A 10050-nucleotide genomic window follows, 5' to 3' on the forward strand; every position below is an offset into this window, starting at 1 on the left:
TACCCAAACAACAGCTGTATCTACACACCACCCCCAGACAAAATGACAGACTCTCTAAAACCATGGCTAGGAGAAAAAACCTCAATATCGGGTTCAGGGATAATAATAGTGCATAGAGTTTTTGTAACCTCGTGGTCCCCCAAAACTAAAACTCTAAGATTCTCATTCTAATGATAAGAGATATCAGAACGTATATTACACTATTCTTTTATCTTTATTTACTATTAATAATCAATTCTTTAATTTGTAAATCAACATACACATAAAAGCACAAGCTCGCATATTCCTCTGCGAGAACCATCACGGGACCACCGCCCGTAAAAAAGCATAGAACATTGCAATATAATACAAAAAAATATTAATGTGATGTCTGCAATGCATTTAAAATAAACAAGGAAAGAGCCAACCAAAGCTCAAGAACCACCAGGCCAACGATGATTTATTTTGATCATCGATGCATCATATGAAAAAATCAGGAATAGCATACCACATTGCATTACTTTTGAATGCTTCACGATCACTACAACAAACCAGTGGATTAGCGATGACCTAAATCTATCGCTAATCTGCCGCTAACTAGATTAGCGATGGCTTAGCATCGAAGTAGCGACGAATATCTTCCATCACAAATTTTTTGATGCTAATAAGCGATGGCATATATCCATCGCTAAGTAGAGACATACTGTATTTGTTGCCAGTTCCGTCGCTAAGTTATGACGGAATAACGAATGACAACTTCCGTCGCAAGGCCGTCGTTACTAAACAGCAACTTCAGTTTGGCAACGGATTTACTGTCGTTGCTAATCCATCGCTAACTTTAACGGTAATAATAAATAGCGATGAATATATCCGTCGCTAATCCATCACAAACAAGGAAACAATTAAAAAAAATATTTGAAAATTAAATATCAAGAAAAAATTTCTCATGCTACAATTTATATTTCCTGTGAATAAAAAACAAAGTACACATAAAAATACATATAAAAGAAAACTAAAACAATTAATCGTTCTACTTTAAAATTCACAAGTTTTAATTATTTACAATTCAACATTTATATTTTCGAAACAAAAAGAAAGTAGAACAAATTCAACACATTAATCTAATCATCGCCAAGATTTTGTGCGTCTTCTTGTTCATTGCCTTGATCTGTCTCTTCAGCTCCACTACGCTAATTATCACCAGCAACCTACAGAAGAAAACAAAGGTCAGTATTGATAAACAAAATATATTGAAATAAATTATACACTATATGTGATTCTATCATGAATGATATGTGTTCTAAGGCAGTAAAAAAACTCTATATGTGATTATATCATGCTCATATGTGTTTTAAGGCAGTCAGAAAAACTCTATATGTGATTCTACCATGCTCATATGTGCTCTAAGGCATGCAAAAAGTTGTATATGTGATTCTATCATGCTCATATGTCTAAGGCAGTCAAAAAACTGAATATGTGATTATAGCATGCTCATATGTGTTCTAAGGCAGTCAAAAAAACTTTATATGTGATTCTATCATGCTCATATATGCTCTAAGGCAGGCAAAAAACTTTATATGTGATTCTATCATGCTCATATGTGTTCTAACGCAGTCAAAAAACTGAATATGTGATTATATCATGCTCATATGTGTTCTAAGGCAGTCAGAAAAACTCTATATATGATTCTACCATGCCCATATATGCTCTAAGGCAGGCAAAAAGCTGTATATGTGATTCTATCATGCTCATATGTGCTCTAAGGTAGTCAAAAAACTGAATATATGATTATAGCATGCTCATATGTGTTCTAAGGCAGTCAAAAAATTTTTATATGTGATTCTATCATGCTCATATGTGCTCTAAGGCAGACAAAAAACTTTATATATGATTCTATCATGCACATATGTGTTCTAAGGCAGTAAAAAACTCTATATGTGATTATAACATGCTCATATGTGTTCTAAGGCAGTAAGAAAAACTCTATATGTGATTCTACCATGCTCATATGTGCTCTAAGGTAGAAAAAAGCTGTATATGTGATTCTGTCCTGCTCATATGTGTTCTAAGGCAGTCAAAAAACTGAACATGTGATTATAGCATGCTCATATGTGTTCTAAGGCAGTCAAAAAAACTGTGTATGTGATTCTATCATGCTCATATGTGCTGTAAGGCAAGCAAAAACTTTATATGTGATTCTATCATGTTCATATGTGTTCTAAGGCAGGCAAAAAACTGTATATGTGAATATATTATGCTCATATGTGTTCTAAAGCAGTAAAAAAAACTCTATATGTGATTCTACCATGCTCATATGTGCTCCAAGGCAAACAAAAAGCTGTATAAGTGATTCTATCATGCTCATATGTGTTCTAAGAGAGTCAAAAAACTGAATATGTGATTATAGCATGCTCATATGTGTTCTAAGGCAGTCAAAAAAACTTTATATGTGATTCTATCATGCTCATATGTGCTCTAAGGCAGGCAAAAAACTTTATATGTGATTCTATCATGCTCATATGTGTTCTTAGGCAGTAAAACAACTCTATATGTGATTATATCATGCTTATATGTGTTCTAAGGCAGTCAGAAAAACTCTATATGTGATTCTACCATGCTCATATGTGCTCTAAGGCAGACAAAAAGTTGTATATGTGATTCTATCATGCTCATATGTGTTCTAAGGCAGTCAAAAAACTGAATATGTGATTATAGCATGCTCATATATGTTTTAAGGCAGTCAAAAAAGCTTTATATGTGATTCTATCATGCTCATATGTGCTCTAAGGCAGGCAAAAAACTTTATATGTGATTCTATCATGCTCATATGTGTTCTAAGGCAGTAAAAAACTCTATATGTGATTATATCATGCTCATATGTGTTCTAAGGCAGTCAAAAAAATCTATATGTGATTCTACCATGCTCATATGTGCTCTAAGGCAGAAAAAAGCTGTATATGTGATTTTGTCATGCTCATATGTGTTCTAAGGCAGTCAAAAAACTGAACATGTGATTATAGCATGCTCATATGTGTTCTAAGGCAGTCAAAAAAACTGTGTATGTGATTCTATCATGCTCATATGTGTTGTAAGGCAAGTAAAAACTTTATATGTGATTCTATCATGTTCATATGTGTTCTAAGGCAAACAAAAAACTGTATATGTGATTATATTATGCTCATATGTGTTCTAAAGCAGTAAAAAAAACTCTATATGTGATTCTACCATGCTCATATGTGCTCTAAGGCAGTAAAAAGCTGTATATGTGATTCTACCATGCTCGTGCTGTATATGTGTTCAAAGGCAGTAAAAATATTATACTGAAATAAATTATATCCAATGCACCTAAGTTAAGGCAATCAAAGTTATATGAAATCTAACGACATGCAATATATCGCATGAAACTTTCATACCTAAGAGGCACCTGCAATCAAAGTTCCCCTGTTCAGCAAAAAACTGTTGAACTCAGCTCAGAGAACGTCGACGATGGTTTCATGGAAGTAGTCACACATTGTGTCCTTAACGATTTGGCGTACATCATCATCGGAAAAAACAGGATGCTTGGAGCTTATGTCGATGGAAGAAGTCTGTGAGCCGTGATTGGAGGAAGCAATGACAGGTAAGGTGTTTATATTACTCCCAAACCCGAACACATGACCCTTTTTTGGTTCACTTGCTGCAGTCACCCATGCTGCAGGATCAAATGATGGATGCTAGGTAGAGTCATCGCCATATCGCTCTACCATCTGTTGCTCATATGCCTCCTACAAAATAATGTTTACAGTATGCATTAATAATTAAGAATTACAATGTTTATGATAACTTGTATATTATAATAATTATTAATAGAATAAATACATACCGTTGTCGTTCTTGCGTTCTCTGATACGAAGTCTCCCGTGGTCTTCCGTTTATGTGTTTCAATAAACACATACTTATATGGTACAATGCCTCTTTTTTTTGCTTCCTGCAAAGTTAAATAATAAAAGATTTAGTTAACAGGTTTGCAACAATACTTATAAAATTGATAATATATATATATATATATATATATATATATATATATATTAATGAGTTGCCATTTTCTTCAGGTGACTCCCAAAAGTCTTAGATCCACCTGTGTGTAGATGGGCTTCGGGCATTTTCGCTCGATTTTGTACAACCTTTGCAGAGCGGTTTTGAAATGCATCCCCCGCCCACTTGTCGCACATTCTCTCCCAATAATGTCTCCTGATAGTAATAGGTCCATGACCCTTCCACTGTAGTGGATCATCTATTCCGCCAGATGTTTTTTTTGCTGCAGTCTTTATATTGTGCAGCATGTCTGCAAATCGATTGACAACCACCCTCTGCCACACCTTCATTGCATCACGTTCCTCCACCGTAGTCGCGAAGTGATTCGAAGCCTATATATATTTTGAGAAAGTTAGTAGACATGACTATAAAAAAAATTAAATATGAAACACATTAACTATGACAAACAAATATATACTGTGAATGATGATCACAATCTGTCTATCACCTCTTTTGGAATCTCTTTCTATTGAGCGACCGATCCTGGTAGATGTTGAAGAAGTGAATTCCTAATCTCGCGTACTACTTCTTGTAGCTCAAACCTCGTGCTGCACATGAATTGGTATACAGTAACTATCAATATAAAATATTTATAAGATATGCAATAAGTGAAAATGAAATACTTACGGTCGATTATCCATATACACTATTCGAATGAGTCTTCTTGTGTCAGACTGAAAAGACTCTGCATCCTGTGTTGGCTCCTAACTTGTATGATCAACTGGTGTAGGTGGGTCATGTACAGGCGAAACATCATCTGTAAAAAAATACGTTAGAAAATCTCAGAATGTGCATTTTAACTAATCAATCATCCAATTAGTTAAATGATATACCTATCACAGGAGCCCATGAAGATGAAGGTTGAACCTGGCTACTACTGGATGAACGACCACTGTAAGCTCCACGAACCATATTCTAACAAATAAAAAATGTCATACAATACATTCAAATAATTCGCATCAAGTATTACAATACATTCAAATAATTCAAATCATTGGAATACTTGCAAATCATTTACATCATTGCAATACATTCAAATTATTCACATCAAGTATTGCAATACATTCAAATCATTTGCATCAAGTATTACAATATATTCAAATAATTCAAATAATTCACATCAAGTATTGCAATACATTCAAATCATCCGCATCAAGTATTATAATACATTCAAATAATTCAAATCATTCACTTCAAGTATTGCAATATAACCCATTCATTCACATCAAGTATTACAATACATTCAAATAATTCAAACCATTCACATCGAGTATTGCAATACATTCAACTAGAGGTTTGTATTACAAGATTTTGCTCACTAGCTTCAAAATTCTTTCTCATCACTTGTTTGACTTTCATATTCTTCTTCTTCTTCTTTATCTTCTTCTTCATTGTTTGTCCATCCATTTTGTATATCATTTGGATCACATTCTTCTATGAATGTTTCATCGACCAATGGAGATATGACATGCATATCATGCGCAACATCGTGACCATAAGAGAAGTCATATATATCATCTCATTGATAGTAATCACTGTCTTCAGCTAACTTGTCTTCATGTAACTGATCATACTCAGGGTATAATTTGGACTTCACCTTGCAAACTACCCACCATTCATTTCTATCTGACTTTTTTGTACTCATATATAAAGTATAATAAACTTGTTGAGCTTGCGAGGCTAATATGAATGGTTCATATATTCCAAACCTTGATTTATGATTCACCTCCACAATGCCTGAGGCTTTGTCGAGTCTTGTTGCAGTTGGATCAAACCAATGACACTTGAATAAAGTTACCCTATTATTTATGCCTAAGTAAGTCAACTCCATTATTTCCTCTATAACACTGTAGTAATCATGTTCATTTTCACCGTAGCTGCTACCCTTGACACACATGTCACTATTCATCATTGATTTGTTTATATCGTAATCTTTTGTATGGAATAGATAACCATTTACGATGTACCCACTGTAACATTGCACAACTTTGGTGAGACCATTTTCCAAATCACATATTCCTTGATCTTTAACATCACCATGGCAGACCTACACACAAACATAAACAATGATTGTGATCACGACCAATTAAGTAACTCATGCAATAACCCATTGTCAACTATCCTACGGTACATCCATTCACGGTTTGCAGTCATTTTGTCGTATGATGTTACGAATAGTATCCTAACCAGTTAAAATAGAACCATCAGAATGCTATGATGAAGAAAATATCAAATTTATCATGCAATATATGATGTCATACAATCACAAGAATTATGATGCATGTATTAATAACTTAATATTTTTATGTGCAAACTATTTATGACACGATACATTCATTTGAAGCATGCTTTCATTATACAATTTCACATGGAAGTCATAATCAAATTGAAAGTAACTACATGCAAGCATGAATACAATCACATCAAACATTGCAATACATCAAAATCATTCATATCAAACAAATGTCAAACATGTACCTGCAGCAAACACACTTCAATATCCCGCTAATTATTACCATGCCTAGCATGGAATCCGTACTCCAAAAATAAGAACACTTCTATTCTCATATATTAAAATCATGCTCAACATTATCTCCAAACTCCAATAAAGCAGTTCTAGATATCAACAACTAAGTGAGTGTGTGAACAATAAAGTGTTACATCCAATAAATTAAATAGCATGTGATGCACTTGCATCACTTACTCACCATGGGTATTTACCCGATTTACATTATTTTTGTCACTTACTTACCATGGGTGGCAGGGCACAAGCGGGTTCCGTTGAGAAATCTGCAAGAGACACTGTGTTAAAATGAAGTCACCACCTGTCGAAAAAAAAAAACTGAGGCAAGGTCGCCCTCTTGCCGGAAAAACAGGGGGTTGAGGGGCAACCCCCTGCTCGAATAAAAAAACGGCAGGAGGGCGTCCCCCTATCGAATACAAAAATGAGGCATGAGAGCGACCCCTACCGAAAAGACAAATGAGGCAGGGGTCGCCCCTCTGTTGAAAAAAAGAGAGTCATGGGGGCAACCCTCTACACGAATAAAAAAAATGAGGCAGGGGGGTGACCCCCTGCAGAAAAAAAAAACGAGGCAGGGGGTCGCCCCACTGCCCGAATAAAACAATGAGGCAGGGGGGTCGACCCCTGTCCAAATAAAACAACGAGCCAGAGGGTCCACACCCCCTGTTGATAAAAACAAAATGCTGCAGAGGTCGCCCCCCTTCCAAAAAAAAAATGAGGCAGGAGGGTCGACCCCCTGCCGGAAAAAACAAAATATGGCAAGGGGCGACCCCCTGCCGAAAAAAACCAAATGCGGTAGGGGGCGACCCCCTGCCGAAAAAATAGAACGAACGCGGCAGGGGCGACCCCTTGCCGAAAAAAATAGAACGCGGCAGGGAGCGACCCCCCTGCCGGAAAAAAATAGAAGGGGCAGGCATAGGGCGACCCCCCTGCTGAAAAAAAGAACACTTTACCTGCGGGGGGCGGGGTACGACCGGCGACAGAACGGAGGGTGACGGGCGACAGACCGGGGAGCGACGGTCGGCAAGCCAGGGAGTGCGTCGGTCGGCGGGGTGACGGGTCGGGCGGAACGAGGGGCGACAGGCCGAGGAGTGCGTCGGGCGGCAGAGGAAGGCGTCGGGCCGGGCGGAATGAGGGACGACGGGGCGACAGGTCAGGGAGTGCGCCGGGCGGCGGGGCGACTGGCCAGGCGGCGGAGGGCGACATCGGAAGGGCGGAAGAGAGAAAACAGGAAAAGAGGGAAAAGGGCTTTAGTTAGGGATTTACGCAAAAATTAGCGATGACTTTGGCGACTGAATTATTCTGTCACCAAGCCATCATAAATTTACAGGAGCCGTTAGCGACGGAATATTTCCGTCGCTGACGTCGTCGCTAAGTAGCGACAGAAAACCTTCCATCGCCAAATCCGTCGCTAATCATCGCGTGTGTTGCGACAAAAATGTGCCGTCGCTATGTAGCGACAGATTTAGCGACAAAAGGTTTTCGGTCGCTACATCCATCAATATTACAAATCTTAGCGACAAATTAGATTCTCTCGCTAATCCGACACAAAGTTGCGACGAAAAAAATCCATCGCTAATATCCGTTGCTACGTCGCATTTTTTTTGTAGTGAATGCACATTCATATATGTCATTTAAAAATGTGCATAAAACAATAATATACATAAGCATGTGCATGAGTTCACAACTTCATATAAATTGCATGCTTTCATTCATGAATCGTCTCAATTTGGAACAAGTGAACCATTTATGCATTTATGTACATGCAAAATACACATGAGTATATATATATATATATATATATATGTATATATTTATATATATAATTATTCAACACTTATAGAGGATTTAATAAAACAGTTTTTTTATCAAACAAAACTAGTTTTCATATAACTAAAGGATTCTATACTTATTTTATTTGTTAAACAGGGACAAAACTTCTATAATTCGTTGTCATTATATATATCTTAAGTTTTGATCAGATGGCAGGAACTACTCGACACCCGCCAAAATTAGGTTTCTGATTTACATACATACCAATTTTGGTTGCATCTCAAACACTCGTTCCTCACAAAAATCCAGATTCAAATAATGAGCCAAATCCATTCTTAGTCTTACAAGACATGAAATGCAGATCTGGACCCTTTAGAGATCCGTGTGGTTATATATACAGTGATGTTAAACTAATGTAGAAACCAAGTACATATAAAAGTGTATCTAAACAACTATATATGTCAACTAGATCCCCATTTGATTGGTAGTACCCTTTTTGTCTGTAAGTGAACCTGAAAAAAAACTAGATCCAATCATGTTAGGTTTATTAGTGCATACCACTGAACCGTGTCCAATCTGTTGCATCTGCTGTCATTCTTAGCTGCAGTCAATAGGATCTAAACCTTGTTGGATCCTTGTGCATTAGGGTGCTTCCAACAGGGTTCAGATCCAACATAATACCCAACGGGTTCTTGTTTATGACTTTAACCCACGTGAGCAAAAAATTAATTTCCAACCAAAAACCAGTTGAAACAAATAAACTAAATCCAACCAGGAAAAAAATTCCAGATTAAATTTAAGTCCAATAAATTTAATAAAAAAATCCCAACAAGTTTCTTTTATATTATTATCAACATACTTTAAAATTTTCTAGGCCCAGATTAACTACATCTGTCAAAAATATTTTCCTTTTCCTTTGTGAGTTTTGTAATACGCACAACCACACCATATCAATCATGTCATATACAGGGCTGACGTGTACCATGGCGCCATGTATAGGAATCAATTTTATGGACTCAAACATAACCTAAGTATAGGTTAATAGATCAATGTGAACTCGATTTGATCACCATAGGTTTAACAGATCAGTCAAATAAATCTGATCCAAACACAGATAATCACAACAAACTTACTTAATATTATGACTGCTAAAAGTTTTTTTTTATGCTTAGGTCCGTCAAAACCCGAATCCAGAATCAATATTCAACCTAGCCAACATAGTTTCAGATTTGACAGAATCGATAAATCTGCATTTATATATATACAAATTTAATTCTTCTCTCAAACCCATATTTGATTCAGACCATGAAAATTCTTCTGCTTGTCGGAATAGAGAGAGAATCCCATGCACCTTATTTAACTCGTGCAATCTTCCACTTATTGAAACCAACATGAGAATAATGTACACTAAACAACCTATACTTGGAGTAAATCATGGAAACCAACTTACCATTGAACAAACATAAAATAAACCGCTTTTAACAAGATTAAAATTTCTGTTTTATCGTGCCAATAAACATATACTTAATCTATTTTATGAAAAGATGAATAAAACCAAAACATCCATGGAAATAAAAAACTAGCAAAAGAAACCTTTTAAAAAAAGATTTTTACCACAAAAAAAAAATCTATTTTAATACGTACAATTTTTTTTTATTTCATTGAAAGGATAGAAGAGTCAAGAATACCACCATGGAGGAAGA

Source organism: Nuphar pumila, chromosome 15 (genome assembly GCF_984573655.1).
Source record: "Nuphar pumila chromosome 15, dmNupPumi1.hap1.1, whole genome shotgun sequence".
Taxonomy (NCBI): Eukaryota; Viridiplantae; Streptophyta; class Magnoliopsida; order Nymphaeales; family Nymphaeaceae; genus Nuphar; species Nuphar pumila.